We start from the raw sequence: 14691 nt of genomic DNA on the forward strand, positions 1-14691 counted from the left end.
TCCAAATCATCTAATCTCTTTCCCCGCAGTATCAGACAAATAAATAAAGTAATACATCATCTCAGCAATAAAGAAATACAAAAATTATCTCAATAGTTCTATCTAAATAATTACAAATTAATACTAACACCCGTGAAAATCTAAAAAATGCAAAATCACACTGGAAATGTCCCCCTAAATCTACTACACACTTTAAGTCAAAAAATCTAAATCACTTGTTGACCTTTCCCAAAGAATAATCTCCCCTTTACTTCAAAATTCAAAGTCCTCAAATTCAATTTCTCAAAAGACAGTCAAATCAGAAAAATACAAATTACTTTAGTTTCTCTGTCTTCCCTACATCCCCAAATTTCCACAGTGCATCCTGACCCTCACAATACAATTTAATAATCAATATATACCACCCTTTAATGTGTCACTTTTTTTTAAATATCTAAACTATCCTCTAATTATAAATAAATAAGAGTACATGTCTTTAGAAACACTTTACTCATCTCTCAATATAATGCAGACCATGTATCTCTTCTTCATTCATAGAAAAACCAATAATATTCATCAATAAATACTAAATATACTAAATTTACAAAATACAAGCTCTAAATCAGTCATAATACTGCGGGGAATGTTTCCAAAAATATAGACAATACCTATAAAAAGTTACTACATTTCCACAAAATAAGACAATCCTCTCCCCAATCCCAAAAGACCACTTTCCTATTCGTCGGGTAACAGGTTTAGAAATAATCTCACACAAAATCCTTCAATTCTGCTTTTATTATTTGCAGTCAGAAGAAACACCCTTCTTTTAGTTCTAAAAGCTTCTTAAAAAATAATAATAATAATAAATAATATACAGTTACCAAATATACCACCACTCCAATGTATCACCTCGACAAGTACTCTTTCGACTCATCAAAAGTAATACAAAAAGAGTCACAAATTTAATAAATATAATATCCAGTTAGTAGAATACAAACAGAAATGTTATCAAAAATCAGTTAAATAATACATATACCATAGAAAATTAGTTGTTTCAATTTTAAATTTCATCTTTTATCAAAAATAACACTTTTCATAATCATTAAATCGAAAACACACTCATTTCCTATCTAGGAACGAAAAGTTTCCTTGCACTTTTACTAAATTCATATGTTTCTCTCAAAAATTCATTAAGAAACTAGTACTCTTCAATGTACTTTCAAATCTTTCCATTTATTTATCCCTTAACCCCTTTTACAATTCAAAAGAATCCACCATTTCTTGTTACACGAGTCATGAGCAATGCCAAAGAACCACACAATATCACAAACTGTACTGCTCGAGTACCAATTACACATCTACTCGACTCTCAAATTTAGAGGAAAAAGTACAATTCACTTTTCGTTCCTCACAAAATACTCTTCTTCTCAAATCCCTCGACCTATCACTACTTCTTACTTTCATCACTTACCTACCATTGGGTCCTTCCATTTCTCCCTTTTCCTTTCTCAGTTCCTCTATGCATTTCATCTGTTTTCTCACAAAATTAATTAAGCTGCTTGAAACCTCCAATGCTTTCTTGAAGACATTGTCCCCTCGACTTCTCTTGTGGCACCTATCACCAAATGCAAGTGTTCCGAGTACTTCATCCTTCGGAATCTGAAACAATGACAATTCATAGCACCTAGTCCCATGAGACACCACATAATACACATAATAATCTTCTGAATCCATCATTCCCAACACTCCTCAGTCATAATACCTACTTTCATAGCTCGGAATGTGCAAATTCTCAAACTATGCAAATCTAAAATACAAATAATCCTCAAATACTTTGGAAAGAACCATTACTTGTTCCACAAATACCTTCATCCGCACACCCTGACAAAGTACGATGGGGTTATGTCCGAGGTGATGGAGCCATGGCTCGTATAACCTCAGTTCATCTTCGAGAATGTTATGTGGAATCCTTCGACCAATTCCAATTTACACCAGTGGGTTACTTCTTGTCCCCAGTTTTCAAAAATTACTTCCGAGACAATCGACACACGTAGTCAAAGCCCCAAGGAACGAATTGGAACAGTGTGCAATTATCACCCCACACAAGTTCTCGACAATGTCTTCAAAAGTATCAAAGTTCTGGTAAACTTCAACTTTCAAATGAGTGGACCGCGTTTTCCACAATTATTATCAATGTTTTAAACAATTACACTTCTTTTCTTAAAAAATTGCCTAAATTTTCAATCGAAATCTTCAAACTTAAAAATAGTAATAAATAAATTAATATAACCTCACTCTACTCTGTCATTCCAAATCGCATGATCGAATTGCGACTTACTTCTCATCTTCTATTTCTCTCGTGTAAATTACCACGGCTGACTGCTAATGCTAACCTAAAATTCGTCAATCGAAACCCGCCAAGAATTATACACCTACAGTAAATGTACAGTGTTGGGGAAATAACTTTGCTACTTTTCTACTTCCTATTTTAATCGTGGTTAGTTCCGGTTAGCCGTTCTAATTTTCTAATTCTAAATAATAATTCCTCAATTTACAAACGTTTCTCTTTCCTGTTCAAAAGAACTCTTCGTTCCAAATAATGTTCTCGATCGTCGGTTAAATTTGACAAAGTTATTTCCCTATACCCTGTACAATTCACTTAGAACCTACGTCCTAATAGTCTATTTCACACAAGACTAAAGCACTAATAAATTTCTAAAATAATACAAGTTATATCTCACCCACACAGTACGTGAACTACACAAAGAATCTACTACTATAGGAAACGCAGTATAAAATACTAATCAATCATAAAATGTAGTACAAATTTGGAAAAGTAAACGAACAATTCCCTACCTCTCTTTTTCTTAACTTTCCCAGTTCTAATAAATCCTTTAGAACCGTAAAAGTACCTACTAGTAGTGCCAGTTTAATAATACCCCAATAATTTGCACACTTGGCCCACTTGTGTGCAAATTATGTGGGGCGTCCTAAAAAGGCCCCTTCAGTCTACATAAATATCCTACTTATACATAATTAACACTATAAAAATATTATCGTATATACACAATATCTTAATTTAAAAACAATTAAGACCATTTCTTTAAAAATCGTTCAAATTCATCTTCCTTTCAATGCTGTCTTAAGAAGACCTTATTCGCTATATCGTTTAAATTCATCTTATCACTTTGCCCACTATACTCAAAATAAACCAATCCTATTTTCCACCTTTTTTCTTATCTCTTCTCTTCTCCAATGAATACTGCACCACAGTGCTCCAATCTCTACTTCTCACTTGACTTGTCCACTGCTGGAAATGCTTTTTCCTTCCAAGTCTTTTTCCTCATCTTTCAGAATAAATCTTATCTCCATTCACCAGTTCCGGCCCTTCCTAAGCCTCTTTCAAATTCTCCCCTTTGCTAAATCTCCCAAGTTCTTCTTCCTTAATTCCGGTTACATCCCTTCTAAGACCTCACAATTTCCATGAATAAATTCCGTTCACCATTTTGTCCAAGAATCCCCAAGTATTGCTTAAAAACAGACTTTTTTCCAAATATCCTCCGGGAAAAATTCCTCAAATGGCTTTTCTAGGCCCTAAAGTTCCTCTACAATTTTAGGAACCTCCTAGTTGACACATATCTAATGACTACATACTAACACTAATTAAATATAATAATGCAACTTCCCTTATTCTATCCCTCCAAACGTGTTTCTCACAAGTTACCTAATACCCTTATAAATATCACTAATTTTAATTTACATGTTCCTTCTAAAAGCTCTAATTACTTCCCTCTGAAATACATGTACTTTCTTACTCTTATCCTTAAAATTCACAAGAAATAATCTTTACTTTCTTATTAACTATAAATACATAAATGACCTACTGGCAAATTCTACTTTTCCAATATACATTCCTTCCTATTTTCTTACATATGCTCAAGTTATCCTTCCATATAATAAATAAAGTCCTATTCTTATGTTTAAATCCCTCCTCTTCTTTCGCACCCACCATTTACTTCTAATTCCTATCTTTTCCAATTTCTCTCGAGTTTTGCAGTTTTACATTCTATGTGCATGTTTCTGTTACATTTTTCCACCTACATCCCCTCGCTCAAAAGAAAAATTGCCTAAAAAGTCCTTTCCTATGTCCCTACCTACTTAAACTTACTATGAATACCCCTAATATCTTAACAGAACTACTTTACCTAACATATGCATCGACAATTTCAAATTTGCAATTCTTTTTTAAGTACATAATTCCTGTACCTTCACACTATGCTTTCCTATCTTATATAAATATTCAAATCATCTAAAAAATACAATTTACTTTCTATCCTAAATTACTACATCTTTATCCTTAACACTTAAATAATAATCACAATATAATTCACAATTCCTACAATATCTACTAATTTAAAAATAATATACTTTTCCTATGTTTATATAAATAAAATCTAATCCTCAATTATTTCTAATAATACTTATAATGGTGAACATTTCACCTTACATTTCCAAATACCAATCAAACACCCTACCTACTGTACTAACTTATAAAATCACCCTTTACAGTAATATGGTGCCCCAATTAAATACTCTACTTTCTCAAATTACAATTCCACAATAATCCATAAGTTATGGTACAATTTTTCACACATTTCCTTTTAAATTAATCAAATATCTTTCTGATACATCACTAGACACTAGAAAATTCTTAATTAACTTTCAAAATTAAACTCACAAATTACTTATTAACTACAAGCAAATTCCTATTCTTCTTAACATAAGAAAGCAATCTCGTAATAATCCACTTACTTGCAATCCTCCAAATCTCACAATCTCCTTCCTTGTGAAAAAATACTTTGGCCCTTATCTTTTTCCCTTTCCTGGGCCCCAGTCAGCTTCTTCGATCATTTTCACTTTTGCTGTTCTCGTAATTTCCTACTTCTCTCTTGCCAAAGTTCCATGTATCCATCTAGTGAGCTTCCTCTTTCCTTCCCTTATAAATCTTATTCTTTTTGCTAAGAGGAAATAAATAAACCACTGTCCTTCGATAAAACTACAAAGTACTACCTTGCTATCTTTTTGCCCTTAACTTAAGTTCTTTTGAATCCGACTACTCCGGTGAAAAATCTATCCTTCCTATCCTTGAATTTGGGCAATAATCCAACTTTCGATACCAGTTTTTGGTAAAGTTCCTTGTCTATATCTCTGACCCCTCCCTCATTGGTGATCAGTCGAGGGAATCCACTATGATCTTAATGGTTCCATCTTTTTATGTCAAATCTGTGGGGCAACCCACCTTCTTTCTTCCTAATTTTTAGGTTAAACGTTCGATCCTTCCTGCTGGGTTTTCTGTTAAAGAACCTCACTACTAATCTGGTGCTCGTAAACCTAACCTAAAAGGTATTTGCTCCAGACCCTTTCTTTCTGTGTTCTGTTTTTCCGTGAGCCCCTCCGTTTGCTTCCTGTAAATGTTTGCTTTTAGGTCTTTAATTTACCTCTTTCTTTGTAATATTTCCCGATCCACGTTTCCATTTCGAATTCCACTGTTCCAGTAAATATTATCCAAAATTCCGGTATTTCTTTACTTTTTCTTACTCTGTAAATTTCTGGATCCCAATCTTCTCATCTCGAATCCCGTAGATCATCGATTCTTTTATTTTTTAATAAATTAACGTCCAAAATTTTACGTCTTTATTTACTTTTTCGGAATACTCGTGACGATCCGAGAGGTTATCCCTTTCTCGTCTTTTACCGTTTTAACTTCCTTTCCGAACCCTTAAAAGATGGAGCCACGCGAAAAACCCACCGCTTCCAAAGAAACAAGTGTATAGACATTCGCGTTTTTGCCGATTCCCACCGTCTTCATCTACTCGGGATTCGAGACCAGTTAACGGCAACGACGCATGTCGCCGCCATCTTATCGGAAAGTGCCGGGAACTAAGGCATCTTTCATGCTGGCCCCATGAAAGATTCCCGCGTTCCCCCGCTTTCTAGGGGATGGCTCCGATGTGTTCTCGACGGTGTCGTTCTGCCGAATCCGAAAAACGAGGGTGAAGACCCCCAAAGAGGGGTCGGTCCAAAGTGGCCGACTCCTCGCCAGGTTACCTGGAGGCCAATCGCCTCCACGTAACTTTGCGTCGCGTCTGTCACTTTGCCGGGCCCTCTTTGGGCCCGGTGCCGTACAGTGTTGCCGGCTTGTGCAAGAAATCCTAAAATTTTAAGAAATTCTAACCCGGATCAAAATCCCCAGTTTCCTCTGCCAACAGTTCCCAATTCCCCCCTTTTCTCTCAAAATAAAAAATCATGTTTTTCAAACCTTCCCCAAATTCACGGTGAAATAGCACATTCGATCATATCTCAATTAGACAAAACCACCCCCGAGTTGTTTCGGGCAGTAAATGTGTTAAAAAACCACTAATAAATCGATCACGTATCAATTATTACCGTTCCTTCATCGGTATCCTTTACTACACGTGTTTCTGTTTCGAAATTTTCATAATAATTGTCAAAAGATCTATTTAAATCGAGTAAATACAAATATTCATGACCCAATAGTAACAATTGATACATCTTCGGTTTATTAGGTGTTTTTTAACACGTTTACTGCCCGAAACACATCGGGGATGGTTTTTCCTATTTAAAATAGGATGATAAATAATTTCCCTGAGCAATTAATTTGTTAAATGTGCTATTTAACCGTGAAATTCAAAGATCAAATGAAAATTAAATCGTTCATTTTCGTTTTGGGAGAAAAGGGAGGAACTGGCAACGTCGCAAAAAAAACCGCGAATCCTCATCTAGGTTAGAATTCCTTCAATTTTAGAACTTGCAATAATAAAAACACATCCATGCAATACTAAGCTAAATACTGTGGCCCACTTTTTTGTAACAAAACTTTAATAGTACATAGGTCATTTTAATTTAAGAACGTTATAAATAAAAATAACCTCATTGTTCTAAAATTTTCCACACCCGATATCTTCAAAACAAAACGTTTACGAGCCTATGTTGGTTTGAAATGTTCTTCCAAGTAATTATTCTATGTACTCTTAAAGTCCTGCTACAAAAAAGCAAAAGAACAAATCGAGGTAAAAGCTGTATCATAAATCACAAAAACCTTAAGCAAACTTACCTGCAAAAATTATAACTGCATGCAAGCAAATTCGAGTGAAAGCTTCGATAAATATCAAACTTTAAAAACAATTCACTTTATTCTTATTCCACAAATAATAAAGGCCCTTTGGAATAATTAACATCTTAATAAACAATTTTTCTTGGATACCCTTAATAAGAAAACATCTTTTTCCCAAAACATTTAGTAACGAAGCTTCTTTACTCTTTAGATATCATTTTTCCCAAAAACCTTTCTTAACGAAACTTCTTTACTGTTTAAACATCAATTTTCCTAAAACATTTAGTAACGAAGCTTCTTTACTGTTTAAATATCATTTTTCCCCAAAACTTTTAATAAAAAGACAAAAAATTCTTTAAAAAATTAGGTATCACTTCACCTATTTAAAATCTTAGTGATTCTTCCCACCCCTACCAAAAAGTACTTGCAATTTAATACAAAACCCCAAAACAAAATCCCCCTTGAAAATAAAATCCACTTATTTTTGTATATTTACACTTTTCCTATAACCCTAGAAATATCAGAGATGGTTCGTTTTCAAATTAACACCCTGTTAGAATACTCTTTCCAATTCTTTTCAATATTATTTTCTTCAACTGCTTAACCCTCAAATCTGACACAATAAAAATTTTAAATTCCTACCTTTTCTGTTGCCTTCGGAAAACTTTCTTTACTGGACACCTTGCACTTTCCCAGATCACACCATCTTTATCGCTGCATTCGAGGTAGACACACACACACACAATTTCACATCCTTTGGCTGCAGTTCTTGTCCTGAAAGGAAAAGAGAGGCTACTTTAGCACATACTTTCCACGAAGAATTTAATATTCAATATCCTTAAACATGAGAACTTTGAAATCTTTACATTTCATCGTGGCAAATCTCACTACATGACCTCAGAATATGAGTACCGGTTGACTCAAAACTATCACATCTTTATCAAAAAGCTGCTTTATTTGTTAGACAAATTCCTTCATCCACAGCTCGAATAACCTTAGTTTGTCTTCGAGAATGTAGTCATTCCTTTAATAAGTTCCTGTACCGAACATATTTACCCACCTGACACCCCTGGGTGAGTTGCTTCTTGTTCCCAGTTTTATAAAATAACACTTTTACACCGTAAGCACACCTAATCAAAGTCTCAAAGGACGAATTTGAGCAGTGTGCAGTTATCACCCCACCGGTTCTCCGCGATGTCTTCGAAAGTATCGGAGTTCTGGTAAATTTGTACGTTCAAGTGAATGGACGACATTTTCTACAATTATTGTTCATTTGTCGAACGATTAGACTAATTTTGTTAAAAATTAGTCATACGCCTTAACGTCTTCGAAATACAAAGTAAATATGGCGACGTAACCTCTCTCCGCTCTGTCAAAAAGTTCTTTTTGACAGAAAATGGTCGAGCTACGCGATGCGTTCCTCGCGACCTACTTTTCGTCTTCCGTTTCTCTCGTGCAAACTTCGAACGTCAATTTTCGGTGCAGATGTCGGTTCTGATGGTTCCCTCGGTACGATAACTTCCGAAAATGCGCGGGAATCATCCCGTCCTCTTTCTTTTCGTTACTTCCTCGTCTCGTTACTTATAATGACCAACGATGACACCCACTTATCCTAAATGTACGGAGTGTTAGGGAAATAACTTTCCTACTTTAATTTCTCTTATTCTAATTTTCTAATTCTAAATAAAAATTCGTCAATTTACAAACGTTTCTCTTTCCTGTTCAAAAAAACTTTACGTTTCAAATAATGTTCTCGATCTTCGGTTAAATTTAACAAAGTTATTTCCCTATACCCTGTACAATTAAAATAGAACCTACGTCCTAACAGTCTATTTCACACAAGACTAAAGCACTAATAAAATTCTGAAATAATACAATTCATATCCCATCCACACAGTATGTAGACTACGTAAAGAGCCTACTCCTGCAAGAAACACAGTATAAAATATTAATCAATCATAAAATGTAGTAAAAACACGAAAAAGCAGACTAGCAAATTCCCAGTTCTAATAAATCCTTTAGAACCGTGATAGTACCTGTTGGTGCCAGTTTAATGTTACTCCAATAATTTGTACACGTGGCCCACTTGTGTGTAAATTATGTGGAGCATCCTATTATCTTAAAAAGGCTACGTCAACCTACCCTCCTCTGTCCCTCTTATTATCTCTTTTGCGTTAGTTTACAATTACAAAAGTTAAAAACTAATAAATATCCTACTTATACGTAAACAACACTATAAAAAATTATCATACATAATGTTAATTTAGAAACAATTAAAATAATTTCTTTAAAAATCTTTCAAATCTATGATGTTCTATAATCCATCTTCCTTTTAATATTTTCTTAAGAAAACCTCATTTGCCATATCGTCCAAATTCATCCCTTTATTTTACACACGATTCCACTTGTTCAAACCCTTCTCAAAATAAACCAATCTTGTTTTCCACCTTCTCTCTTATATCTTCTCCAATGAATACTGTACCCCCGTGCAATCTCTACTTCTCACTTGACTTGTCCAATGCTTTTTCTTCCAAGTCTTTTTTCAGCCCTTCCTGAGCTGCTTAGAAATTTCCAAAAACACCAAATCGCTAAACCTTCCAAATTCGTCGTCCCTAATTCCACTTAGACCTCACAATTTCGGTTTTTTCCTGTAATTACTTTTCCTAACTTCACGGTTCCAGTGAATAAATCTCGTTCACCATTTTGTACAAGAATCCCCAAGTTATCCTGAAAAAACGGTGTTTTTCCAAAGATCTTCCGAGAAAAATCGCCCGAATGGCTTTTCTAAGCCCTAAAGTTCCTCTACAATTTTAGGAAGCTCCTAGTTGGCAATGACTACATACGAACACTAATAAAATGTAATAATGTAACTTTCCTTATTCTATCCTTCCAAACAAGTTTTCCATAAGTTACCTAATACCTTTATTAATATCGTTAATTTTAATATGCTTGCTCATTTGTTCCTTCTGAAAGCTCTTCTTACTTCCCTCTGAAATAATTGTTCTTTCTTAGTCTTATCCTTGAAATCCAGGAGAAATAATCTTTGCTGTTAACAAATAATCTACTAACAAATTTCTCTCTTCTTTTATGCAGCTATTTGCATTCCCTCCCGTTCTTCTTACATGTCTTTATATTATCCCTCCATATAACAAATAAAGTCCTATTTTTGTGTTTAAATCTCTCATCTTCTTTCGCATCCACCGTTTACTCCTAATTGCTATCCTACCCAGTGTTTCTTTAAAGTTTTACATTCTATATGCATGTTTCTCGTACATTTTTCCACCTACCTCCCCTCCGTATCTTTTACCTCCCTCAAAAGAAAAATACCCTGAGAAATCCTGTACTATATCCCTACCTTTACTTACTATGAATACCTAATATTTTCACAGAATTACTTCACATAACATATACATCTACAATTTTATTTTATGCACATAATTCCTATATTGTGACAAAAATCATTAGTACCTTTACACTATTTCTTCTTACCTTATATAAATATTAAAATCTTCTAAAAAATTAAATATCAATACTTACAGAAATCTATCTAATTTTTCTCCTTAAAAAATAATATACACAGTTAATTTTCTATCTTAAATTACTACATCCTCCTTACCTATAACACTTAAATAATAATCACAATTTAATTTCCTACAATATCTACTAATGTAACAATATATTTTCACCATTTCTACATAAATCAATTTTAATCTTCAATGTGTAATACCTTCTGTTGTCTCTTACCTTTTAAATAAATTATTTCCAATAAGACAAATAATACTTATAATGGTGAATTTTCCAAATATCCATAAAACACCCTACCTACTATACTCACATACAAATTCAAAATAAAATTACCCTTTCCGGTAGTACGGTGCTCCAATTAAATACTCTATTTTCTCAAATATTCAATTCCAAAATAATCCATAAGTTATGGTACAATTTTTCACACAATTCCTTTTAAATTAATCAAATGTCCTTCTGATGCATCAAAATAACTAAGAAATTCCTATTCCTCTTAAGACAAAAAGCTTTCTCCTAATAATCCACTTACTTGCAATCCTCCAAATCTCGATATCTCCTTCCTGATGAAAAAATACTTTGGCTGCCTTTCTTTTTCCCTTTACTCGGCCCCAGTCAGCTTGTTCGATCATTTTCACTTTTGCTGTTCTTGTAATTTCCAATTTTTGTCTTTCAAATTTCCATGTATCCAAGTAACCACCCTCTTTCCTTCCCTTATAAATCATATCCTTTTCGCTAAGAAGAAATAAATAAAGCACTATTCTTCGATAAAGCTACAAAGTACTACCTTGGTGTCTTTTTGCTCTTAACCTAGATTCTTTTCGGTCCTCCACTCAAAAATGTGTCTTTCCTATCGATGAATATGAGCAATAATCCAACTTTCCTTACAAATTTTGGATAAAGTTAAGTGTGTCTACCTCTGGACCCTTGGTCATTGTTGATCTGTCGAGGAAATCCTCTATAATCTTAATGGTTTAATCTTATTTATATCAAATCTGAGGAGCAACCGACCTTCTTTCTTCCTAATGTGTAGGTTAGACGTTCGGTCCATCCTTTTAGGTTTTCTCTTGAAAATCCTCACTACTAATCTCGTACTCGTAAACCTAACCAAAAAGGTACTTGTTCCAGACCCACTCTTTCTGTGTTCCCTTTTTTAATACGTCCCTCCGTTTGCTTCCTGGAAATATATGCTTTTAGATCCTTAATTTACCTCTTTGTTGTAATATTTCTCCATCCACGGTACCATTTCAAATTCCACTGTTAGAGTAAATTTTATGGAAAAATCCAGTATTTCTTTACTTTCTTCTTACTTTGTAAATTTGTGGATCGCAATCTTCTAATCTTGAATCCCGTAGATAATCAATTCTTTTATTTTTTAATAATTAACTTCCAAAATTTTCCATCTTCATTTACTTTTTCCAGACACTCTTGACGATCCGAGAGGTTATCCCATTCTCGTCTTTTACCGTTTTAACTACCTTTCCGAACCCTTAAAAGATGGAGCCACGCGAAAAACCCACCGCTTCCAAAGAAACAAGTGTATAGACATTCGCGCTTTTGCCGATTCCCACCGTCTTCATCTACTCGGGATTCGAGACCAGTTAACGGCAGCGGCGCATGTCGCCGCCATCTTTTCGGAAAGCGCCGGGAACAAAGGCCTTATTCATGCTGGCCCCATGAATAATTCCCGCGTTCCCCCGCTCTCTAAGGGGATGACTCCGATATGTCGACGTTGTCGTTCTGCCGAATCCGAAAAACGAGGTTGAAGACCCCCAAAGAGGGGTCGGCCAAACTGGCCGACTCCTCGCCAAGTTACCTGGAGGCCAATCGCCTCCACGTAACTTTGCGTCGCGTCCGTCACTTTGTCCGGGCCCTCTTTGGGCCCGGTGCCGTACAGTGTTGCCGGCTTGTGCAAAAAATCCTAAAGTTTTAAGAAATTCTAACCCGGATGAAAATCCCCAGTTTTCTCTGCAAAAATATCCCCCATTCCCCCCCTTTCTCTCAAAAATTATCATTTTCACACCTTCCCCAAACCGGGAATTCATTCATCATCATATCTCAATTAGACAAAATCACCCCCGAGTTGTTTCGGGCAGTAAATGTGTTAAAAAACCACTAATAAATCAATCATGTATCAATTATTACTATTCCTTCCTCGGTATCCTTTACTACACGTGTTTTTGTTTCCAAATTTTCATAATAATTATTAAAACAACCATTTAAATCGAGTAAATGCAAATACTCATGACCTAATAGTAATAATTGATACATCATCGGTTTCTTAGGTGTTTTTTAACACATTTACTGCCCGAAACACCTCTGGGATGGTTTTTCCTATTTAAAATATGATGATAAATAATTTCCCTGAACAATGAATTTGTTAATGTGCTATTTCACCGTGAAATTCAAAGATCAAATGAAAATTAAATCATTCATTTTCGTTTTGGGAGAAAAGGGAGGAACTGGCAACGTCGCAAAAAAAACCGCGAATCTTCATCTAGGTTAGAATTCCTTCAATTTTAGAACTTGCAATAATAAAACACAACATGAAATACTAAATACAGTGGCCCACTTTTTTGTAACAAAACGTTAATAGTACATAGGTAATTTTAATTTAAGAACGTTATGAAAATAACCTCATTGTTCTAAAATTTTCCACATCCAATATCTTCAAAACCAAACGTTTACGAGCCTATGTTGGTATGAAATGTTCTTCCAAGTAATTATTCTATGCACTCTTAAAGTCCTGCTACAAAAAAGCAAAAGAACAAATCGAGGTAAAAGCTGTATGATAAATCACAAAAACCTTAAGCAAACTTACCTGCAAAAATTACAACTACTTGCAAACAAATTCAAGTAAAAGCTTCCATAAATATCAAAGTTTAAAAACAATTCACTTTATCATTATTTAACAAATAATAAACACCCTTTGGAATAATTAACCGCTTAATAAACAATTTTTCTTCCGTACCCTTAATAACGAAACATGATTTTTCCCAAAACCTTTTATAAGAAAACTTCTTTACAGTTTAGACATCATTTTTCCCAAAAACCTTTCTTAACGAAACTTCTTTACAGCTTAAACTTCAATTTTCCCAAAACCTTTCAATAAAACGAAAAAAAATAAATAAAAAAATTAGATATCACTCAACCTATTTAAAATCTTAGTGATTGTTCCCATCCCTACTAGAAAGTATTTGCAATTTAATACCAAACCCCAAAAGAAAGTCCCCCTTGGAAATAAAATCCTCTTATTTTTGTATATTAACACCTTTTCTATAATCCCAGAAATATCAAGTGGTTCGTTTCCAAATTAATACACTGTTGTAATACTCATTCAATTCTTTTCGATATAAATTCCTTCTTTAATAACAATTATTTTCTTTCGTTGCATAGTAACTTTCCTTCAAATCTAACACCATAAAAATTTTAAATTCCTACCTTTTTCTGTCGCCATCAGCAATACTTCCACCAGCAAACAGTTTCCACTTTCTGAGATGACACAATCATTTCACTGCATTCCGAGTGGACACACACACGCACACACAATTTCACATCCTTTTGCTGCGGTTCTTGTCCTGAAAAGAAAAGAGAGGCAACTATAGTACATACGTTTTACACGAAGAATATAATATTCAATAGCATTAGTTAAACACAAGAATATTGGGATCTCACCAATCTTGCAACTCAACACTAGACAACCTCAAATTACAAGTACAAGTTGAATCATAACAGTATGATCTTTATCAAAAAGCTGCTTTAAGGCGGTACCCAAAATAAGTTTTCCTTGCGTTAGAAAAAAGTCAAATTTATCTAATCTGCGAATACTACAATAGTTATTGAAAGTTGACAATTACTAAAAACTCCTTTGACAATTAGTTTCTTCTCTTTCTTACCTCTTAATTTCTAATTCCACGGATATTCTATGGATCGACTAAGATGACACCACTTTTATTGTTGTGCTTTTCAATTTTAAATTCCACATTTTCTTTTCAAACGCACGCTTTTAAGTTAATTTGTTAATTTCCACATTTCGATATAAATAAACAAACGAA

The 14691-nt window shown here is 34.2% G+C and overlaps 1 long non-coding RNA gene across 1 annotated transcript; it reads right to left on the reverse strand.

The window, feature by feature from the left end:
* Window positions 1-762: 762 nt before the first annotated feature.
* Window positions 763-14691, reverse strand: LOC136409173 (uncharacterized). Its single transcript, XR_010752166.1, has 4 exons — window positions 14533-14691; window positions 14078-14214; window positions 7757-7888; window positions 763-1638 (listed from the first exon to the last, which is right to left on the reverse strand). It is a non-coding gene; the product is annotated as an uncharacterized lncRNA (long non-coding RNA).

The sequence above is a fragment of the Euwallacea similis genome, chromosome 5 (genome assembly GCF_039881205.1).
Source record: "Euwallacea similis isolate ESF13 chromosome 5, ESF131.1, whole genome shotgun sequence".
NCBI lineage: Eukaryota > Metazoa > Arthropoda > Insecta > Coleoptera > Curculionidae > Euwallacea > Euwallacea similis.